This window comes from Tursiops truncatus, chromosome 12, assembly GCF_011762595.2.
Source record: "Tursiops truncatus isolate mTurTru1 chromosome 12, mTurTru1.mat.Y, whole genome shotgun sequence".
Lineage (NCBI taxonomy): Eukaryota > Metazoa > Chordata > Mammalia > Artiodactyla > Delphinidae > Tursiops > Tursiops truncatus.
In genome coordinates this window covers 76,998,701-77,023,235 of record NC_047045.1, presented here as the reverse complement: position 1 = coordinate 77,023,235, position 24,535 = coordinate 76,998,701, and the positions used below count along the sequence as shown (strand labels likewise).

At 41.9% G+C, this 24,535-nt stretch overlaps 1 protein-coding gene across 10 annotated transcripts in view; it reads left to right on the top strand.

Annotated features, from left to right (window-relative positions):
• The first annotated feature begins 6,422 nt into the window (after positions 1 to 6,422).
• Positions 6,423 to 24,535, top strand: part of IPCEF1 (interaction protein for cytohesin exchange factors 1) — a 181,032-nt gene continuing 162,919 nt past the window's right edge. For 3 of the 10 annotated variants that reach the window (XM_019951583.3, XM_019951580.3, XM_073789754.1), the window contains exons 1-2: positions 6,433 to 7,089; positions 14,229 to 14,353. The gene's annotated coding sequence lies outside the window, so the exon portion shown is untranslated. Of the gene's footprint in view, positions 7,090 to 14,228; positions 14,354 to 24,535 lie in introns of all 10 variants that reach the window. The other 7 variants (XM_019951581.3, XM_073789756.1, XM_033867863.2 and 4 more) reach the window with 5 other exon arrangements.

Below are 24,535 nucleotides of genomic sequence, written 5' to 3'. Positions count from 1 at the left end.
GCCTATATAAGTATTACTTACTTTACCACCAAGTAATATAGAATAATTGAGTTTTAGTTCTTTTACTGTTTTTATTTTTATTTTGGGGTATTCTAACTACTTTTCCAATTTGTTTTTTTTTTTAAGTTTTTTTTTGATGTGAACCATTTTCAAAGTCTTTACTGAATTTGTTACAATATTGCTTCTGTTTTATGTTTCGGTTCTTTTGGCCACAAGGCATGTGGGATCTTAGCTCCTTCACCAGGGATTGAACCCACACCCCCTGCAGTGGAAGGCGAAGTCTTAACCACTGGACTGCCAGGAAGTCCCTCAATTTACTTTTTTAATTCTCTACCGACCCTTAGCTTACTCCATATTTTCAAGGATAGTACCACACTCTGTGATCCCATGTTTCTCCCCCAAACTTTGCTTTTGGAGCCATTTCCCCTCGTGCTTCAGTCTGCAGCATTGCTGTCTATGCCAGCAGCTTTATTGCACCTTTTCACTCCATCCCTAAGCTGGGTCTTCTATTTCCTGGATTCTACCTCCTCCGTTATCTGGTTTACTCCCTTTTTTGCAAGTAAATTTCTAAGACAGGGTGTGTGGGAGGTCATCTTTCTGCATCAGCTCTTTTGTGTCTGAAAATAGGCATGTTCTGCCTTCATACTTCATTGATAGCTTAGTTCAGGATCAACGAGCTACTGCCCATGGGCCAAATCTAGCTGCTGACTGTTTTCTGTACAGTTCATAAGTTAAGATAGTGTTGACATTTTTAAATGGATGAAAAAAAGTCAGAAGAAGAAGAATATTTTGTGACGCACAAAAATCATACACAATTCAAATTCTGGTGACCATAAATAAAGTTTTAACGGAACACAGTCTTGTTCATTCACTGACATATTGTCTATGGCTGTTTTCAGATTGCAACAGCAGAGGTGAATAGCTGATCTGTGACTACTTATTATTTAAATATTTACTATCTAACCCTTTACAGAAAAAGCTTGGCAACTCCTGGTTTAGGTGATCAGAGTCAAAACCCAGGTTTCATGACCCCATGTAACCCAACCGTAACTCTGTATGGCTTCCCTTTACCTTCCTGAATACTTCTCCTCTCCTCTGGCCAGACCGGCCTCCTTGCTGTTCTTCTGCCCTACCAGTCAGGCTCTGGAGCCTCCGGGCTTTTGCATTTGCTCATCCCTCTTCTGATCACGCTCTTTCCTCTGATGTCTGCTGGCTCACTCCACTTCTTTCAGATATTTTCTCTGGGATCACCTTCTTTATGAGTCCTTCCCTGGATACCCCATCTAATTTTTAGCCTAATTTTCTCCCTATCCTCTGTGCATTTCTTACACTGCTTTATTTTTTTTCCTCCTTAGCACTTATTACTACCTAACACATTAGCTGTGGCTTATTTTGTGTAGAGAGCACACCATCCTGATTGGGGCAAGAACAGAAGGGTCCTGAGGGCAGGGCTTGCCTTATTGTTCATCCTCTGCTGTATCCCCAGGGCCTGAAATGGTGCTCCAAGATGTTTGCTGAATGAATGAATGTTGTACTCTAGTGTGAAATCAAGGTCCTGCAGAACTTGGGAGGTTTTGCTCACTTGCCTTCTAACCCTCAATTCTACTTCCAGAGAAATCTGGAAACTTTCAGTTTCTTGTTTCTGTGGAAGTGACTTGTTTTCTCTATTTGGGAGATTTTAGGATTTTCTCTTTGTCTTTGGTGTTTGGGAATTTGACCATAACTTGAAATTCTTTTTCCTGGGTACTCAGTGAGACTTTTTTTTTTTTTTGCAGTACGTGGGCCTCTCACTGTTGCGGCCCCTCCTGTTGCGGAGCACAGGCTCCGGACGCGCAGGCTCACCAGCCATGGCTCATGGGCCCAGCCGCTCCGCGGCATGTGGGATCTTCCTGGACCGGGGCACGAACCCGTGTCCCCTGCATCGGCAGGTGGACTCTCAACCACTGCGCCACCAGGGAAGCCCCACAGTGAGACTTTTTAATCCAAATACTCTTGAACCTCGCTTAACGGAAACCTGTCATGTTATTTCTTTGATGAGATCATTGAGTAACATTTCCTGAAAGATTTACTTGAATTTATCATCCAAGCTTCCATTAGAATCTTTAACTGGCAATCATATTTATAATATCCAATGGTTCTTTCTTGTTCTTAGATTATTTATCTTTCTTAGCACCCTGTTCTTTTTTTATGGATACAATATCTTCATAAATATCTGTAAGGACACTGATTAGAAGGTTGTTTTCCCGCGTTTCTACATTTCGTGGTTACCCCAAAAGGAGATGATGTCATGCCCCAGCATGTGCTGAGTGACACTCTCATACCAGAATTCGGAGTTCTCACTCTGAAGTACCCATATGCACATACATTGCCTGTATTCTCTGTATAATTTCAAATTTTTAGAGGAGAATCCCCCGTAATATTGCCCAGGGTGCGGTGAAATGGCTGCCTGCAGGATTGTGGGTGTTTGCTGTGTAAAGGCTGGGCTGATAGAGATGTTTGACAGAGGGGTATGGGAGGAGGGCTAGGTTCTTACAGACTTTCAGTGAATCTTCCAATTTTCAGCCCCCTCACTTATTTAGGTTTTCAAGCTTCTCTTGGCTTTCTGAGTCCTGATTTGCTCAGGGATTCCTCATCACAGGCAGTCCATTTCTCCCATAGTGTCCTTCTTATGGGTGGGATGCTGTGATTCCCCTGCCCTCCTTCATCTCTTACCCCTCCTCTGTCATCCCATCTGCCAGAAATCTGTTGAGATCTCTCAAGCTCTAATGCGCTTCCTCCATTTTTACTTTTGCTATTGTCGGTTTATATATTTTTTATACTTTTCCTATCATTTTAATGAAGTCTTGGGAGGGAGGGAAAGGGGAAAAAAAAATCTGTGATCAGCCCATCTTGAACTGGAGGGACTTGAAGAGGATTCCACTTCTATAAATCAGGTGATTATGCTCAGAGAATTTAAGTGGCTCCAATTCTAGCCCTACAGTTGTAAATTATGTGCCCTTTGAGGATGTCTTTGAAGATGACATCTAAAAGCCTGATGAGAAACGAGGCCCTGCTACTGATGTCACTAAATACTTTTCATATCATCTATTACTAGAGGACACTAGAGGACATCTATTACTAGAGGACCACTAGAGGACAACTCAACACAGGGATAAGAGGAGGCAGAACTGCCCAGAAAGAGACGTTTCTACAAACAAGAAGCCACTGGGAGAACTTTCATTTTATCCCTGGTCAAAATGTATAGCATTTTGGGCTTCCCTGGTGGCGCAGTGGTTGAGAGTCCGCCTGCCGATGCAGGGGATGCAGGTTCATGCCCCGGTCCAGGAGGATCCCACATGCCGCGGAGCGGCTGGGCCCATGAGCCATAGCCGCTGAGCCTGCGCGTCTGGAGCCTGTGCTCCGCAACAGGAGAGGCCACAACAACAGTGAGAGGCCCACGTACCGAAAAAAAAAAAAAAAAAGTATAGTATTTTATAATCCTGTCACTCCTCCACAGATTTGATTTAATTTTTATCTTCTCATGAAACTAACATAAAGAAATCAAAGATGTCTGAGACCAGAGACTGAACTAGTTTTCAAACTATTATTTAATCCCCAAAGGCAAAGCTTTGACAAGATAGCAACTTTGTTATACATTCTCTTTCTTTGCTCCCTCAACAGTTATTTATTTTTAACACAGTTTTTATTGACATTTGGATTGTGAGGTATGGGGGATGTCATGTTTAATCTATAAATTCAAAAACTTCTGAAAAAGCAGAAACGTAAACCATGCCTTACAGAGGGTTTCCACTTTGCTTTTGAAAATGTTGCCCTTAATCTATTGCCAGTTAAACTGCAAGTCAAGTGACACTGGTTTCTGTCACCTGTTATCAGTACCTCTTCAAATTAGGAAGATCTAAAGTCAATTTAGATCTTAGAATTATTTACTCCTCCACCCAGAATGACCCTTTTCTCCTTATCTCCAGTGGTTGTGGGCCAGGAAACAGACCCTCTATTTGCCCTGATCTAAGCAGCTCCTGCTTAGAGAGGAAGACGGAAGGAGTGATCTGCTTTTGTACTTGGTAGGGTTGGGGGAGCCCCATGCAGTGAAGCTCTGCCTTTTCATTCTTAGGAAGGAGCAGATTCATTGACCATTAAGAGGAGAAAGGCCAGGTCTCAGGGATTTCTGATCCTCATGGGGTAAGTGATTAAGGTGACTGTATAAACCTATATAAGCTTATAGAAGAGTCCAACTCTGGGCTTGCTTTGAGGTTTTTCTCATTCCTGTGGTTAGGTGAAAAGGTATTCTCTTTACTGAAATTGCTTCAGCCACCTTCCAGATTCTAGGCTAGTTTTATAGTGTCATTTAGGATTTTGCTTGTGTGTCACTTTGTTTCTTAGAGATAGAATGATGAGGGTCGTTAGGTTTTCAGGTCTGAGCGGTGTGATCTTGGTAATGACTAGAGTGGGCTGCAGGCTAGTTTACCGCTTGGATGAAAGGCTCAGATTTCCCCTTAGTGCTATGACTATATTGATGATTTTATCCTTAGATGAGTCTTCCCTCTTGGTAATATTTGAATGGACAGGGACAACTTCCGTTTGGATAAAATTTTATAGACTTTATTTAAATAAACCTGTAGGGTAACCCCCTGTGATCCCCACCTCCTAGAATGCACACTTTCTAGAGTCCTCTCCTCCGGAGCGTGGAGTGGACCAAGTAACTCGCTTCTAACAAACAGAATGACCCAAAAGTGTTAGGATATCACTTCTGAGAGTAGGTTACAAAAGCCTGTGACTTCTCTCTTTTTTTTATGCGGGCGCCTCGCTGCTATGGCCCCTCCCGTCGCGGAGCACAGGCTCCGGACGCGCAGGCTCGGCCGCTGTGGCCCCTCCCCTCGTGGAGCACAGGCTCCGGACGCGCAGGCTCGGCCGCTGTGGCCCCGCCCCTCGCGGAGCACAGGCTCCGGACGCGCAGGCTCATGGCTCATGGCTCACGGCCTCAGCCGCTCCGCGGCATGTAGGATCTTCCCGAACCGGGGCACGAACCCGTGTGCCCTGTATCGGCAGGCGGACTCTCAACCACTGCGCCACCAGGGAAGCCCTGTGAGTTCTCTCTTGCTCACACTCGCTTTCTGTCAGGAGGTCAGCTGAGCTGGGCAGGAGAGCTGAGCTGTCGGTGGCGGAGCAGCCGATTAAAGCCATAAGGCGACAGTGAGAGATCACTGCCCGTGAGCGCACAGGCAAGTCTATAGCTGGAGGAAGGGCCCGCTCCCCCTGTCCCATTTTCCCCAGGGCAAGGTGCATTGTCGGGGGTCAGGACCAAGGTGGGGATCTTCTCACTGGGGAGGGAACCCCAAATAAAAGGCTCCAGCGGTGTGATGGCCCCCGAGGTGTGTGTACGTGTGTGAGAGGGGGCCGGGAATGGACTAGTCCTGGCTGAGTAACGGGGGTTCTCACACCTCCCTTTATAAGGGGGTCTCAGCAGAGACACCAGAAGAGGACCTTGGTCCAAGGTCTCAGATAAAACGACTCTGGGATATAAATATGCAAAAGAGCAAGAGTGACCCGGGAGGGCCAAGAGCTTGACCACAGCTCCGCTCAGACGCTGCCGTGCCCTGCTGTCACCAAGTCTGCTGCGGGGAGGGCAGTGTCCCTGTGCGACCTGCCAGGGAAAGCCCTCGCAATTACCTATGGTCAGGCCTGAAAGATGACACGTGGGAGTGTAACCAGGAGCTGGACTCCTTGCTCCCATTCTCGTTCACTCTCGCTTATTTGCTCTGATGAGGCCAGACGCCATGTTGTGAGCTGCCCGAGGGGAGACCCATGGGTGAGGAACAGAGAGTGGCTTCCAGGCAACAGCCAGCATTGAACTGAGGCCCTCGGTCCCGTGGCCCTTGAGAAACTGAATCCTGCCAAGGACTACGTGGGTGAGCTTGGAGGAATTTCCTTTCCCAGCCGAGCCTTGAGATGATTAAAGTCTCCGCTGGCACCTTGGCAGTAACCTTGGGGGAGACCTTAGCTGGAGAACCCAGCTAAGCTGGGCCCGGATTCCTGACACTCAGAGACTAAGAGGTAATAGGTGTGTGTTGTTTTCAGCCTCTAAGTCCTGGGGTCTTCTGTTACGTAGTGATAGATAACTAAATACACGTGCTAGCGATCTAGCGACCACATCTTGGGAAACTGCATGGTCATGAGCCTGTTTCTAATGATTTGATTCCTTTTCTTTGAAAGTGGAGAATAAATATAATGAGATTGTGTTCTTTCCCCAGCGAGGTATAAAGGAAACTGGTATTGAAAAGGAGAAGTGGGAGGACTGGAATTTTATATACTTTATTTAAATAAACCTGTAGGGTAACCCCCTGTGAACCCCCTGGGTGATGCATTCAAATCTAACTTTTCCCTGTCATTTTCCTTTTCTAGTGTGTGAAGGAAAAGTTTTGAAGTTAGTCCGTTCAGTATGCTACAAAAGAATGGCAGGCTATGCCTTGTTCTTATCCTAAGATACTTTTTTATGAATTTATCTGTGCCCTCTATTTATAAGTAATATGAACCGTTAAGAGAGGAGAAAGAAGGGAAATGTGAAAGAACATTCAGCCAAAAAAGACTGATGATAAAAAAGCGGCATTTCAACTAAACACACCCGGAACAGTTCTGCAGGTGACCTTGCACTCCGTGCCTGCAGACGACCTCGCCCTCCATGCCTGCAGATAAACATCTTTGCCTCCAAATCAGCACAGCCAAACCATGCAATGTTTCACACACGTGTCCTGGAAATGAACACACCGAGTAGTGTTTAATGATCAGCGGAGCCAGACAGATGAGACACGACTGATTTGCATGAACCGTGTCCTGGGTTTCAGAATTGAGGAAGGGTTCATTAAATGACAAGAAGGAAGAACAATGACATTGGGGAAGTAGAGATGACACTTCCTCTTCTTTCGAAAGAGCCTTACCCTCTGGTCAGCCTCTAATGGTCATCCTGTGTAGCCAGAGCCGCCTGAGCTGTGGCCGCTTACAGTGGAATCCTCGACCTTGGCCTCAGAGTATTATGAATTTTCTGAATTCAGGGATAAAGAGCCAGTGCTTGGATTTACTCTCTTTTTATTGCATGTAAGTAAAACCACTCCTTGGCTGATATATGAAGTCGTTGCTTGGCATCGCAAGATGGTAAAGCAGTGGATACCCTAGTGCTCTCTTTAACATAGTGAGTTGTAACTAAGATGTGACTCTTGGGATGTACCGTTTGCTCAGCTCTTCATAAACTTGCTGCTGTCAAGTCCAGTGCTAAAGACACTCTTTAGCTTTGAAGGAGAGAGCTGTGTACTCACTCTGCTTTCCTCTGTTTCTTAAATGGATGTTGTATTGATAGCTGCTGGGACCTCAGACCGTGGCTTTGATTTAGAAAAGCACAATTCAGCATGTGTGTGGGTCCTGAGGAGTTCATTTGGGGAAACACTCTGTGGCCACCCTCTTTTGAGAAGGTGTGTTCTTTGTGGAGAATCCCCCTTTGTATGCAGGCAGCTTACTTTTAGATAAAATCACAGGCTTGACAAGATATCTCTGTGTGAAAACGAGAACTTAGGTGATGTTGGTTCAGAGATTTTTACCCAGGGCATCTGAAGCATTTGGTTTTCTTTGCTTGTGTATGTGTGAAGGAAATTTAACTGTAAGAGACAGGGTTATAACCCACCAAGGCATCTTTGACTATGGTAGTGGAATTTATTAGTCTGTAGGGGCCTGTGTGTTCTTAGTACTGTCCTAGGCATTGTATAGTCATACACAGAGTCTGATTCCTCTCCAGCTAATTAAAATTTTATGTGGAAATGGAAACAGAAAGAACACAGGTTTCTTTCTGATCACATCATGCAAGTGAGAAGAAAAAGGACTTCAGTTTGTGTATTTCATGGTGTTCTCATTCTTTATTTTTTAAACGTCCCTTTCCTCTCTTTATATATCAAGTGTCTTTTCTGGAGAGGGTCCATGTGTGAACTCTTGCAGGTAAGCTGCATTAAGCAAATACACATCATCTGAGTACGGAAATAGGAAGTTCTTTCCCGCGGTAGCTTGCTGTGGCAATAAGAGATAAGAAATTACTTCATGACTGTTGCCTGAGACTTTCCTTTTTGCTCTCATATCCTTCTTAAGCAGCTCACTTCTGCTTTCCATCCGGCATGGAGGCCAGGCGATGTGAGCTGGGAACCCAAGCACAGGCTGATAACTTTGCAAGCAGGTTTAATAGGGTAAATGGTGTGTGAGAGTGCAGAAAAATCCTTAAAAATAAGCTCTTTGGTATTGAAGAAAATCCTACAAATGGGAGAATTACTGGACTCTTCAGTGCTCCAGACAGTGCCTGGCCCATAAAATTCTCTCAGTCAATGTTTGTTGAATGACTGAATGACTGATTGGGATTGTTCATAAAATGAGTGTGGTACGGTAGCCTTTGCCCTGTCTCCATTACCCAGGCACATAAGGAACTGCAGGTTGGAAAAGGTCAGAGTGAAGCAGGAGAGGAGGAGAATATGAAGGTGGGAAGAGAAGAAAGCGTATTTAGAAAGGAGATGATAAGAAGCCTTAAAGGTGGCAATATGGTGGTGAAGGTGGAGGTGGAGGAGTGGTAGAGTGGTGGTGATGGAGGTGGTGGTGGACATACTGGGGGCGGGGGTGGATGTGATGATGGAGATACTGGAGGTAGTGATAGAGGTGATGGTGGAGGTGGAGGTGGGGTTGGTGGTGGAGGGGACTGTGGAGGTGATAGTGGTAGTGATGGAGGTGATGGAGATAGTAGTGATGGAGGTGATGGAGATACTGCAGGTGGTGATAGAGGTGGTGGCGGAGGTGGAGGTGGAGTTGGTGGTGGATGGGGGGACTGTGGAGGTGATAGTGGTGGTGATGGAGATGGTGGTGGAGATACTGGGGGTGGGGGTGGAGGTGATGGCAGAGGAGGTGGTAGAGGTAGTGATAGAATGGGATTGGAAGTGGTGGTGATACAAGTGGTGATGGAGGTGGCGGTAGTGGTGGAAGAAGTGGTGAAGTGGAGGTGATGGTGGGCGGGCAGTGTGACATAGTCGGGAAAAATAGTTTTGGGATTAGACACAGCTGTTCAAAATCCGTATGCGCCACTTACTAGCTCTATGACCTCTGAACCTGCAAAATGGTGACTATAATAAACGGACCTTTTTGTGTTTTTCGATAAGGATTAGAAATACGGTTGCACGGTGCCTGCCACCTCGTGGATCTTCACCAAATGGCAGTTACCAGTATATTTTCTTCAGTTTTTAAATCGCTATAGCCACACTTACAGATTTAACCACCAATTTATCTTTCCTTCATGTTTTTTGCTGTTTTCTAAATTTCATAAATTGAGCATGATTCTTTTAAAGAATTATTTATTAAAAATAAATGTTATATACCTAGTTATCAAGATGGTTAAGCACATGGTGGTATATCTATATAAAAATACTACCAATAAAATGATGTTTATGTCATATATTAAGGCTAAGTTAAAAAAAGGAGAAACATAACTCTCAGCTCTGTAAAAACACTGCAGAGAAGCAAGATTGAGGTAAATATGTTAAAACGTGAACATACAATTAAGTTGGTTTATAGCTGATAGTTCTATTTGTCTTTGTGCTTTTCTATTTTTTTCAAAATTTTCGTTAGTGGAGCATATCGAGACTACCTTAAAAATCTGAAAACAAAGTAAATGTTGAATTAAAATAAATCAGCAAAATTTTAACTCTCTTAACCTTCCACCAAAAGTGAAACAAAAGTAGTTTTTTAGTTACAGTGTGCTGAAGTTTGTGGTTCATTGCAATGGATGAAATAACACAATGTATGTTATTTAATTTTCATAGGGGGGTCTCCTTTGAGATTAAGACTGGTGCAGAATCGTGTGACAGTTCTAAAGTGAGAACAGTGAAAAAGGTCCTCTCTGGGACTGACTGGTCTACTTAGTTCCCAGAATGGCATGAAAAAGGGCAATTTTGTCTATATGATTTACAACTGCCTCTAAACCTATATTGGGTGCTTTTCTAGCAAGTTCAACGTCAATTTGATAGTTCTAAATTAAGTTTAGATTTGCCACCATAAGAGTAATTAGTTTTTAAGGGAATGTTGACTTGTGTTTTTCATCTTGGTGTACCTGGGGAAAGATCAGAAAAATATTTTTGTGCAGTAAGAAATATTTCTTGTTAGGATCTCGGCCATCCCACCTCCCAGTGCTGGCCTGTCACTGTGGAGGAGGCCCTTATCAGAGACTTCACCGAAATCGAGTATTTTGGCTTATAGGTATTGGAATAAATCTCCTGTCCTTGACTTAGAAATGATCGAGTGAGAGATAATTGGCAGACAGAGAGGCAAAAAAGTGAACAAAGGTGAGCAAAAGACAGATTTCCTAAACTGACACGGGTGTTGAAATAGAAGGACTTGAAAGGTGAACAGTTAGCCAGTTTAAACTCACCCCAAAATTACTAGAGTGTGGATGAACTCTTAAAAAAATTCTGACTAAAAAATGACCAGATCTTCAGTGAGAACTGAAATTTAGATTAGAGATGAAAGAATTAATCAAACAGACAATGGACCTTATGACCAGTTGTAAAAGCCAGAAAGCCCAGTATGGAATATGAATTGAACTAGAGGCAGCAGCATGGTAGACTTTGGAACAGTTGGTCCATAGCATTTGCTCATGTGTGGAGCATTGAATACAAACCAATGATATTATTGACCACTTGCCATATTCAGGGCACTGTAATCAGCACTTTCATTTTTACACGAACACTTGTCAAAGCAATCACTTTTCAAAACAATCCTGGGAAATAGCACTACTGTTATCTCCACGAAGCTGAAGTTTCGAGAGGTAAAGCACCCTAACACCGCTCCGCTAGGCAGGGGCAGAGATAGGATTCAAACCCAGATCTTTGTGTGTCTCTGAGCCTGTGGCCTCACTACCATCGTACATGACACTACATTGATTTCATTTGCATTAAAGATTTTCTTATACAGGATAGTTATCTGAGGCCAAGAATTGGGAGACCAAGGGGGAGTGTGAACAGATTCATGCTCTACTTTGAAATCTCCTTAAGGGACATTCCTTTCCATTTCTTGGTTGAAGAGGTTGGAAAGGAATTTTTCTTTTCTTTTCAGGGAGCTACCTATGCCCTGACATGACTGCACATATGTGGTTGTCAATGTAGCTGCTTCTTAGGCAGCCCTAAACTATTATGTAAGGAACCAGCAGGAACCAAAGGGGTCTGGAGAGCCAGGGGGGTTCCATGACTTTCAGAGCCATCCCTGGTTAGTCCACAACCTTAGTCAAGATATATAACATTCTCCCTTCACAAGGGTCCCTCCTGTTGCCCTTTTATAACAACATCCTGTTTAATTTGAAAACATCCAGTGCCTTTCTTGAGCGTCACTGCACCCTTAGTGGTAATGCTACACATTAGGCTCTATTTATTAGTGGGAGCAGCACAGATGGAGAGGTTAGGAGGCCTAAGTGCCCTGCCTGTGGCATATAAAGGTTGTGTGCTATCAAGCAAGGCCTTTAACTTCTCCGTGCTTCAGTTTTCTCATCCATAAAAGCTGAGATAAAAATACCTAACCAGTCTGTTTTGTTGTGTGGACCAAATGCAATTAAGTGGAAATGCTTTGAAGAAAGTAAAAACGTTATAAACCAATGGGGCCTTCTGTCTTGGCTCGGATTTTATTTTCTTACCATGTAGAGACTCAGTTGACATACAAGAGCTTTACTGGCATAAGAGGATTAGGTGAAAGGTAGTAGGGGGTGTTATGGGTTAAACTGTGCCTCCTCCCCCAAGAAAAAGTATGCTGAAGTCCTAACCACCAGTACTTCAGAGTGTGACCGTATTTGGAAATGGAGGTGTTGTGGATGTGATTAAATTAAGGTTAATGAGCCAATGAGACTGATGTCCTTATAAGAAGAAAGCCCTGTGAAGACAGAGATACCCAGGGAGAAGACCACGGGATGTGGAGAACAGAGACTGGAGTGATGCAGCTGTAGGTCAATGGACACCAAGGAATCGCCGGCCCTCCAGACGCCTAGGAAAAGTCAAGGAGGGATTCTCCCCTATGGGTTTCAGAGGGGGCATGGCCCTGACAACACCTTGATTTCAGATTTCTGGTCTCCAGAGCTATGAGAGAGTACATTTCTGTTGTTTTAAGCCACTCAACTTGAGGTCTTTTGTTACTATAGCCCTAGGAAACGAATACAGGGACTAAAGAATAAAAGCCATTGTAAATGCTAGTAATAAACTCATCTAATTGCTGGCAAGCACTTCTAGGGACCAAATCCAATATGACTCATTTCTCTGACTTTAACCTGTGGCATTGGGCCTCAGACAGTAGATTTACTACATCATTGAATGGGAATGAATACAGACACTAAACAATGGGACACATTTACAAAATGGAAATCAGGCTATGGTGAAATCCATAAAAGGGCATTCTTTCATAAATTGAGCCTAGCTGGGGATTTCAGACTGTTATACTGATGTGGTCATTTACGAGATATGGAACAGTAGTGTCTGTTTGGGAGGATATTTACTTCTCCACGTTGTATAGTGAAAGAAAAGTTCAAATATTTGGAATTGGAAAATGATGTAATGTGATAGCACTTTGGTCCAAACATAAAACCTAAGGCTCCAATCTAAACCTATAGCAAATGGAAACTCCCCAATTAATGGATGTTGGGTCATTTTAGTGGTTTCAACTGTAACTGTTGATCCCTTTGTTACATAAAGTTAGTTTGGTACCTGCATGGCTATTTTAATGACAGCGTAAATAGCCAGGATTTCAAGCATATTCTGTGTTTCTCTGCAACATAAGAATCCCTTACTTTCTCTTTTCAGTCGAGTTTAAATTACTCTAATTCCTGTTGCCATAATTATCCCTAGCAGAGCAACATTCTTTTAGCAGGAAAACATCATTGTAAGCGGCTAATTCATTTAATCTACTCAAAACTAAAAATATCTTTTTGCTTCTCCCCTTACTTGATTTATATTCAATTTTCTTTAGACTTGTTATTAATTTTATATAATTTCTTTCAAAATGCTCAATGGAAAGTTGTGACTGGTTAGATTCTTCCACATTTGAACAAGGTAGAATTTCTTTATTTTCCTGACTTTCACGAAAGGAAATACTTCCTTAGGAGTCTTGTGTACTAACCTCTAATATCACATAAGACGAGAACATTTAACCATTTATAGGTAAATTTATATATTGATACCAAACACTGGTCTAAATGGGAAAATACAAGACGTCTCAGAAAAAAGGAAAGAAATGGAGCTGACTCAAAATTCTTTCCAGGAGTCTCCATTTAACATTATCTACTCCTACAGGATATAATTCGTTATGAGGTGTCAGGACTCAGCCAGAAGACACTTGGCTGCACTTATACTAAGTCACATTTTAAGGAAGAAACCTTTAATTCTTTTCAAAAACTGAGAAAATGGCTGCAGACGTGAAAACCATACTTTTCAGGCTACTTGTTTATGATTATTCTGTTTGGATAGCTCAGAGTATAACACAATATGGGGGAAGTTTGCACTCTTTTTCTGGTCTGATGACCACATGTTGTCTCATTAATTTTTTGAACGTGTTGAAGATTCTGCTAGTTTAGCAAACTAATGGTCGCAACAGGAACATTTTATTAATTCACTTGAAGTACAGGTCAGTTATAACATCTTTGTTCTTTCCACCTGTTAAAAGCCCGAAGCAAATTATGCTAAAGGCCTTATTTGCTGGTTCCTTATTGAACCATAAATCCCAACCTCTCTTACGCTCCTGACAAATAGGCAAAGAATTGTTCTCACTCGTGAGAGTGAATATTAATGATACAGTAGGATGAATACCCATTATTGAACATTTAATAGTCACCAAGTGCCTATAGGATACCTCATGTTTTCCATGTGTTTTATTGTAAGAGAACAGGCAAGATCACCTTTTAAGTTCCCTTATAATCGTGTGAATTAACACTACCTTTTCTTGGATAGATTCAGTTACAGCCATTCTGTCAAAGAGAAGGCTCTGAACTTGAACTCTCTTGGTGAAATATGTCCAGGGTTTTCCAGCTAGAGCTGGATTTCACCCTGGAAGCTACCAAGCTCTCCTGCACTTGAATTTTCAACTTGATTAATCAGCTGGAGCCGTTTTGCGTAGGTCACAGGGACTTAGAGGGAATTGTCGAGCAAGGTTTGAGGTAGGCACTAGAGCGCAATTGTTTTATTTTGTAGACGCTCATCAACATTCCAAAGTGATGTACAAATCAGTTGCCTTGAGAGGAACGCCAGACCCCTAGCTCTCCTGGGCCGAGAAGCCAGCGCGAGATGAGAGACCCCAGAGCATTCATCAAAGCAGAGTAAGTGACCAGAGCGTGATAGGTTTGGCTATTTCTTCCGAAGTGACTTTGCTTTTCACTTTGGTGTTCCCGGTAACAGCAGAGTCCTAGACTCAGGGTCATTTCCACTTTGCATTAAATACTTTGTGAGCTCTGCACTGGGAGCAAATTAGCAAGATTCTCCTCTCAATCCTGAACTGAGTTCAGACACTGAGCATTGCTGCCTGCCCCCCACAGCCTCATGTTTCTTACCAAGGACGTGCACCTTTTGCCAGTGGATGGAGGCCCCTGGCTAGTGAGGTGTTCTCTGTATTGCTTGGAACTTTCTGGGCAGTGAGCACCACTGAGGCAAGCCTTTGAATGAAGGCAGAAAACAGCATTCAAGAGGGCTCCTTGTTTACGATTGTAGTTTCTCAAACAGGCTGCATTTGTTTCCATGTGCCCAGCGGCTGTATGTCTTGTGTAGTCGGTGCTACTGTTATTGCTAAGAGTTAACGTGTACTGTCCACTTGCTGTCTGCCAGGGAAGGGGTTAAAGGCTGTATATTCATTGTCTAATTTTCTTAACCAGATGACTCTAGGAAGCGCTGTTATTAACTAGCTTCCCTTTTCCTGATGAAGAAACAGGCTCAGAGAGCTTAAGAACCTGGCTCAAGGTCACACAGTAAGTGGTATAGTCAGGATCCCAACCTCAACAATTTGCTTCTGGAGTCAGAAGTTGAACTGGGTCTGCTGGACCTGAGAGTCCAGTAACATATGGCCGCTTTGAGGGCAGAGGGAAAAGGATGCCACGTGATTTCTTATTTTTAGATAAGGCTGCTTTGTGCTTGTTCACCTTTCCATTCATTCCCCAGGCTGGGAATGTATGTAATCTGACCCCATTTGGGCCAGAGGAAATGCGTTTGGGTGAAGAATATAATGCTAAGAGCGCTTGTCACAGATTTGCCTGAGCCGTAAGGAAAATCTCCTTCCTAAAGACATTTCCAGATCACAGCTGAGGATGCTTGGGACACAGAGACAGGACATTTGTTTCTAAGAATTCAGAATGAAAAGGGGAAGAAAAATGGATATTAAAAGTTAGGAAGGCAGGATTTTGAGAAGATGTGTTTGAATAGTTTCCATTCATGATTTCTATTTATTATAAGACCAGGAAAATTTCTTCAGAAAAAGGAAAGATTAGTAAATAGCAAATTAGATAAAAGGAGAGGAAAGAAGGAGCTCTTCAGGCAAGTACTTTGCATTCAACCTCGTACTAAATTTATGTTATCAACTATCTTGCTATTTACTTCTTAAGTTTTTAAAATAATTTTTTTTCTGTAGCACGCATGTAATGTATGTTTATTGCCAAAAATGCACACAAACAAGATAAATATTTCCCATGATCCTACCATATTGAACTAATCATAGCTAATATTTTGGTGCAAAACCTTCAATATTTTGTCTTTTTTTCTTTATATATGAGTGTATTTGACAAAAATGAGATATAACTGTACTCTGACATATTAAAATCATATTCCTATCACATTACATATTTTAGATATAATAATTTACCAAATAGGAGTGCAGTTACCAAACTTTTTGAATGGGTCATTATGGATAAGTGAAGAGGTTTTTCTTCATGATAACTGACCATAGAAAAGTTCAGATATTGAGAATTTGCAAATACTGCAAAGAAGTGGCAAGTTTAACACGTTTTAATCCAAAAAGTGGCTAGTTGTCATATAAAACAAAACAGAAAATAACAGAAGAGCAAAATGCAGTAGAGGGAAGACCCCAGCATGAATCTGAATAGGCAAGTTTTGGGGTGTCATAGCAGGTGGCAGCGGCTGTCTTTTGGAAAGAGGGTTTTCCTCAGCTGACTTGTCTTTTTGCAATCTTGTTGTGGTGTCTGGTGGTCCTGAAGACTGGTGTAGGACCCTAGTCTCCATGTGTTTTTAAGTCTGTGAGCATCATCAATCATGTGAATTTTTGAGTTGCTTGGCCACAAATGTTATTGAAAAATTATTTCTTAAACATAGAAATTCTCTTATGGCCCCTGAGAAATTCACCAAAAATTTGTTGAGAATTTTCTCTGTATCAGGCATTGTGGAAAATATAAACAAAATATTTTTTAAAAGTTAGTCCCTAGAATATCTTACTAATTTACTGGGGCAACAAAACTAACACATGAGACATTAAATGAAAAGACGAAAGTGATACATGAGTGTCATAATGAACAGTGTAGAGAGTTAGTACTGTAAAAGGTGAATGAACCAGGAGAATTTAATGGTGGAGGAAGAAGTTGAGCAGGATATGAAAAGAAGGGTAAGTTTCAGGCGGATGGAAAGAAGAGAGATGACCACGGAATCAGGGGGAAAAAATACAGAGCTTTTCCGCTGGAGCCAAGACAAGATGGCGCTCATGCCGCTGTATATCAGGCAGCTACACAATGTGAAGAATCTTGGACCACAAGTCACATGCTTTGTTCTGCCAGTTGCTATGTCGGTGAACTTTGGGTTGTTACTTTTTCATGTCTCAGTTTCTCCATTTGTGAAATGGGTAGCATCATAGGGCTACATGCCTCAAAGAGTTTTTGGGGTCTTGCACGAGATGATGTGTATACACATGCTGTAGGTGTCACTTGTGATGGGGATTGACTAGAAATACAGACAGAAGAAGAACACAAAAGGACAACAAAGTAGTTATAACATACCCCAAGCCAAAGTTGAGTGTTTTGAAGACAGAGGGAGTATATCGTTGGGTCAAACGTAGCAAGAGCAAAGGGGAAGTCAGAGGATTGATAGGTTGATGGCATTGATAATTCCCCTCTGGAGACGTGGAGAAATGAGGGGAAATGAGAAGATGAGGAGGAAAGTGGTTGATGGGGAAATGGAGTGCTTTGGAGAAAGTTTGATGATAAGGATGGGTTTTCATACATTTGTATTTTTTCTGATAAAACGGCACTTTCTTGAGTATTGTGGGCAATGCATCATGTCAAGTCTTTTAATATGCTCTTCCCACTAATTGAATGAGAGGAAAAGGAAATTTCTTCTTTTCTCCTTATTTCACTTATTTTCCCTTTGTATCCCTAGAAGCATATGACACACTTCTCAACAAATAACTGAAATAGTTATGAAAAAATATTATCATCAATCCAACTGGGTAGTAGTTAGATCTTGGGCAGCAGTTCTAGGCTTATGCGTCACATTTTTAAATCAAGTCATAGAGCTATTATAAATTATTAAGGATAAATATTGTATAATTAACTCATAATGAGTTATAACCAGGAGAATCAGATAAAGCATGAATGAATCCATACAGTCCATAAAGGTACATTTCAACGTTTGTGCTTGTGTCATTCCTTTATTAAATATTTAATAGATTTTAACAATTAATGTCATCTTCCTTGTGCATTGAACCTTCTGGTGGACACAAAGCAAAAACCAAAAGATGTGTAGCAAGTCAGAGAAGAAAAAACAGAGAGGTTGGAGAATTCACACACTCTAGAAGAGGCTCCTGAACTGACCTAATCTGGCAAATTGCCTGCCTAGTTTTGTTCATTATACTCTATTCACACTGTTATTATGGTCAAATCTAGGGCCTTTCTCAGCTCTCATCCTCCTGGATTCAGCATCTGTAGACTTCAAGACTCACGTAGACCTTGTCTGCCTTAAGGACATATACTCCATCTCTCAAATTTCTCCTTAAGCCATTCAACTATAGCATCTTATTTGATTTACGTCTTGGTTCCCTGTCTTGTTATCTGTGGAGGTTCTCGGGAAGTTCTCTGATCTCAATTCTCTTCAACTATTATTCCACAATATTATTTGAAACCCCCATCTTTCCATTCTTGATCCAACTCTGGTTCCCCACTCAGTTTCCTCTTACTAGCAGGGTTTTTTGCTCATATGCACTGGCGTTGTTGCAACTCACATATGTTTAGAATTGAACTATTGCCTAATATTCTCTGGTTGTTCTCCTTATACTCTCCTGAGTATCGAGAGAGTTCTTGGAGCGTTTCTTGGCGAGTCGAGCAAAACAAAGGAACTTGGGTATAATTTTAGAAAATCATAAGCTCTCTTACTCCCTCATTTAAGGGTTAATTTTGCTTTATCCAATCACACTTGCATTGATATTGTTTACTTGTTCCAGGGTCAAGGTAGCTTTGCTGTCTAATACTTCTCTTCCTAGATGACCTAGTCATTCAGGGAAGAAAAGTTGTCTTCTTTTTCCCTACCTGTTCACCCCAATCAGTAGCCCCCAGGGAATCTTGGTTGTGGCCAAATCTCTTTTCTCTACCTCTACCCCCAGGTTTCTGTACCTCTTCTTCACGATTACCTGGGCATGTTGGACTAATCCCTCCGCTGAGCCCTATCCTTTGCCTTCCCTCTCAGCACGTGTCCTGTTCCCTGGTGTAAAGCAGAGATTCTCCGATTCTTTTTCTTACTTGAATGTCTTACATGGTCCGGGGCTTTGAGTAAGTATGACAAAGACTTGGGTTTAGCAGTCTTTTCATTATGCAGTCATTTCCGTTGAAAGCCTGCTTTCTGTTCTCCTGGAGAGCCTAGAGAAGTTTCATGTATTGACATTTCAGTGTCTATATTTTCGGAGTGGGCAAATAGAAAGCCGTTTACTCAGAAGTTTTCTTTTCTCCAGCCTTTGTCTGTTTTCGTCTTATTCTTTGGGAAGGAGACCTCCCTCTAAGTCCTGAATGCCTGTTGTGTGGCGCCTCTGAGCTATGACTACTGTACAATCCCCCGAAACTGTGCGTTTGTGCACGTTTCCTTAGACTGACTTTTGCTGTCTGTGTGCAGGGCAGATAGTAACGCCCCCATGGAAGAAACCGAGGCTCAGAATGGCGAAATGACTTGTCCGAGGTTGTAGTACTAATGAATGGCTGATTTGAGGCTCGACTCTAGTTTGCTGTTTCCTACAGGAGGTTTCCCGCTCTGGAGCATTCTATTGCCTGACCTTTATCAGTGAGCTGTCTCTACTGATTTATCATCTAGGTAAAGTTTGAGTTCAAGCCTAATCACCTTCTCCTCCTCAGGGTGTCCCAGCCTGGATCATCCCGTCGGGCATGTATTCTTAGCCTTATACTTGGGTGGGTAGACGCCTCTTCCCACCTGTGTTGGATGCCTGATGTCGGTGCTTACCGCATAGAATCAGGCACCAAACTTATTTTAGCTCAGAGGCACTATGGACTCCATTTACTCTCCATTTACCAGTTTATGGATAAGGAACTGAGGTCCAAAGAGATTTTGTGATTTCCCAAACGTGAACCGCTTTTTAGAGGTAATGCTCACTTCACTGCCCAGATTTCCTAGACTCTCCACTGTTAAGTCTGGGTTAAAATGAACACGTTCTTGGAAAGGAAAGGTCTTTCAGTTGTTATGAGTCACTGTCACCACTGCGTGAATTAGCTAATCAGATCCTTCTGACTGGGAGCTAATTTGGGTTGCCAGACCACCTGGCTCACCTGTCCCACAACTCTGAGCTGATAAAAGCCTAGTCTAAATGTCAACTACCCAACAACAAAGACTGCACCATTTATTTTTGAAGGTTCTTTCAGCTTTTCTCATTTAAAATGTCTTTCAATATAATGCAGTATTGTCCTTTGTGTGTGAAGATGGTAGAGTTCCTTCATTTCATCCTTCCTCTCTCCTAATAATCATTTCTGTCAATGGCTTTGCATGTATAAGGCACTAGGGTTGAGTCTGTGACTGAGGAAGCATCTAAACAAGTTGGCTTATTTGAGGATCCAACCTATGACTTCAGTTTCAATAACACTCCAAAGACCATCAGAAAATGAAGTCGACATAGCTTTGGGGGCTTTGGATAAGAGACAAGCCTGTATTTCCACAAGGCAGGAGCTAATGCTGGCTTTTCCATTAGATGAAATTTCTTTCAAGTCTCTCCAACCACGATCCCCTCCAGGGTCCCCACCAGACCTGCTTTAAGATCAGCTGAGCATCGAGATACTTGTAAGGTCTTCGGGGAACCTCCTGATTACACGTATCTTTACTGATAATTTTTCTTTACCTTGTGATGTGCTTATTTTAAACAGAGCCCCTACCCAGTCTCCCTTTCCCTCCTGAGCCTCTCTCATTAAATGAAAACTTCCTTGGGCTTGGAAGGCATTTGTGCTGACTTTCTGCCTGGTGGTTTCTCCAGTGATTTAGAAATCTGCACAGATGGGGCTGGGGGAGGGAGGGTACCCAGTTGGCATAGAGGACGTGGAAATTCAAGCAGAACTGGACACAAAATACTTGAGTCTCCAGTTCCATTTGCCGAAGGAAAGAAGCTCTTCAAAGTTTGCAAGATTTTTTTTTTAATCAAAACGTTTTTAAACGCACAGTAAAACAAACTGACGAGTTTTAGCTTCTTGGTATATTAAGCTTAGATTGTCAGATAAGTATTTGTCACTCACAGGCTTTCACCAGAAGGTGAATTTTCCTCATAAAAAGTTATCAATAGGTCAAATGTCTCATGGGATATAAAGATGAAAATGTCATGGTCCCTGATTTCTCAGTTGTGTTTGTCCTACATGTGAATTAATGAAATTGTAGCAGGGTTTTCTTGGTGGGAACTGCACCTTTAAAAAATGGAAACAAATGATTCCTTTATTAAGGTTCACCTTTAACTCATAGACTATTTTGGCCCAGGAAGCTTTGGAAGCAAGGTGTACTGATAAAAGTCAAGAGCTAATCAGAACTTAGGAAGGCCCGGTTTCATGTCTGAACATACTTGGGAGAGACACTGTAAGAGAAAATTCTTGGATTGGTTTTAACATTTCATCCAATAAAACTTTCTTGGGCAGAGTGTTAGTTGAAAGAGAGGCTATAATTTTAGAAGTCCTGGGACTTCCCTGGTGGTCCAGTGGTTAAGAATCTGCCTTCCAGTGCAGGGGATGCGGGTTCGAACCCTAGTCGGGGAACTAAGATCCCACATGCCATGGGGCAACTACTCCCATGTGCTACAACTAGAGAGTCCACGCAACCAAAAAAAAAAAGAAGTTCTGTTGGTATTCTGTTAACAAGAAGGTTGTTTCCCATCACATTTTGTTTCGGGGGAGTGGCTTAAACTGGATCTCTTTTGTTCTATACTTAAAAAAAATGGATTTTGCATTTGTTGTTATTGGTTATTGCTGTGTTCTCTCAGAGAGGATTATCCTCATGAGGAAGCCATTTGGTAGGTAATATTGAATTTCATTTGTTCTAAGCCCACACATATTTAGTCTTTTCACTTTCTTCTTGCCAGGGAACCAAGAGTGCGCTGCTTGTGACAGAGGTGTGCTGTGCTGTATTTCTTACAGATGGAAGATTCAGGTTAGCTGTGAGCTAATAAGAAATTTGACAGCATGGATTTCAGAGTAGGACCAGGAAGTACTCTGGTGGAGTTTGCTGAGAGAAAAGCAAAGATTCAAAACTGAGACTAGTCCTGATTTGAGGTTAGATGAAAATTTCCTCTGATGTCAAGAGATCTCTTAATTAGCACAGAGAAGGGAGAAAGAAACAGAGGCTCAAAGTTAAGCAAACTTCTTCATTGAAGGATTCTTTTAGGGGGCTAATATGCTAACATAGTTGTCAGTCTGCAGTATGGGGAAAATTTTGAATTGTGGGGAAACTTAATAAGCATCTTTTTCCAATTTATTGGCCAAGAAATCCCTTTATGACGGAGCACTGAGAAAGTCTTGTGTTCATCCACTATACTTTAGAATATTGTTTTTTAGCTTACCCCATCCTTTAACCAAAATATAAATTTTTTTAATAGATGAAACAAAGTCTTAACAGCTGTAATTTTACATTTGTTGGCATAGTTGTTCTATATCCAGAGAAAAAGATGTAGAGATGCAATGGAAATGAGAACTTAGGACACGGATGGGAATTTTATGTGTATGGGTGACAGTAAAAGTCTTTGGGATTGTTTTTGTCCTGAATCTTCAGGACATAACTGAGATTTGAATTCTAAAATAATGAATTAAGTAGTAAGGGAGTGAGAGGCTTCTAAACTCTCCATAGATAAACCATAAAATGAAGGCAGAGATTAGAAATGCTGTGTTGCAAGGACAATGAGGTTTTTAAGTGGTATGGATACACATGGAGTCATGAACGATAAATCTCTTCTTGCTTCTTCTAACTTGACAAAGCCTATCCAAATTATGATGAAGACAATTGTGTCAGTTCCAAAGAATGCGTTTCTATAGTTACTATTGTAGGTAAGACTCAATATATTCACTTACATTAAAAAGGACACATATCCAAAGAAAACATTTGTACAGTTGCAGTCAAAAAATTACTATACTGAACACAATTCATTAGAGACTTTTATTATTCTTCCCCCAGGAGCTATGTAGAGCTGGAGACAGAAAATTATGTTGGTTTTCCATCACCTGTATTCTCAGTACTTCAACAGTGATTTGCACAAAGAAATGCTTGTTGAACACATTAACTTAGTTTTTTTTATCAACTAGTTATTTTTCATTGAAAAGGTAAGGCAGACATACATTTAAAAATTTAAATGTTATAAGAAGCACACAGGATGGAGAGTGGTGTTTACCACTCAAGACTTCCAGGCTCCCACTATAGAAGCAACCGCTGTAACCAGCTTATACAGTGTTCTTCGAGGATGTTCTATGTGTATTGAAGCATAATGCATATATGCGTATATATAGATATGCATGTAGATAGGTACACAGTTATTTTTACACAGGTAGAGGCGTACCATATAGATTGTTCTACATCTTGATTTTTTTCATTTAAATATTCTTAATGACATATATTTTAAGAAATGCGTTCCAATAAATGAATAGTCATATAACATTGACATTTTACTTTTCATTTCTTTATGATTGAGGTTGACTGTCTTTTCATATGTTACAAACCATTAGTGTTTGTTTTCTATGAACTGCCTCTAAGTTCTTTGTCAATTTTTCTATTGGTTTAATGGTCTTTTATAACTGATTTGTAAGAGGTCTTTTTATATTAAGAAAATGAGCTCATTGTCATATGTGTTGAAATATTTTTCCCAGTTGATCATTTGTCTTTTGACTTTGTTGGTATTTTTTTCTGTGCAGAAAAAAACTTTTATGTCATCACATTCACTAATCTTTTTGGAATCTGGGTTTTGAGTATTGTTTAGAAAAGCTTTCTTATCTCCAAAAAGAAATAAATTCTCCTATATATACTTCTAACAGATTGGTTATTTTATTTTATATATTCAAACTTTTAATTTACCTTCAAGTTAATTTAGTGAAACATATCTTTTTAGATGTTTTCTACCTGGCTAGTTAGTTGACAATGCCACATTGCTAAATTTCAGGGTATGTAACATTCATTAAAAAAAAATTAACTTTTTTATTATGGAAAATTCCCAACATATAAAAGTATAGGACCTTGAAGATGGCAGAGGAGTAAGACGTGGAGATCACCTTCCTCCTCATAAATACATCAAAGATACATCTACATGTGGAACAACTCCTACAGAACACCTACTGAACATTGGTAGAAGATCTCAGACTTCCCAAAAGGCAAGAAACTCCCCACGTACCTGGGTAGGGCAAAAGAAAAAAGAAAAAACAAGGACAAAAGAATAGGGATGAGACCCGTACTTCTGGGAGGGAGCTGCGAAGGAGGAAAAGTTTCCACACACTAGGAAGCCCCTTCACTGGTGGAGACGGGGTTGGTGGGTGGAGGGGAAGCTTCGGAGCCACGGAGGAGAGCACAGCAACAGGTGTGCAGAGGGCAAAGCGGAGAGATTCCCGCACAGAGGACTGGTGCCGACCAGCACTCACCAGCCCGAGAGGCTTGTCTGCTCACCCGCCGGGGCGGGCAGGGCTGGGAGCTGAGGCTCGGGCTTCGGAGGTCAGACCCCAGGGAGAGGACAGGGGTTGGCTGCATGAAGACAGACTGAAGGGGGCTAATGCGCCACAGCTAGCTGGGACAGAGTCCAGGAAAATGTCTGGACCTGCCGGAGAGGCAAGATACCTTTTCTTCGGGGTGCGCAAGGAGAGAGTATTCCTTCCATGTGTGCCCACAGAAGGCAGAACACCACCTAAGTGAGCTCCAGAGATGGGTGCAAACCACGGCTATCATCTTGGACCCCAGAGATGGGCATGAAACGCTAAGGCTGCTGCTGTTGCCACCAAGAAGCCTGTGTGCAAGCACAGGTCACTCTCCACACCTCCCCTCCCTGAGCCTGTGCAGCCCGCCACTGCCAGGGTTCT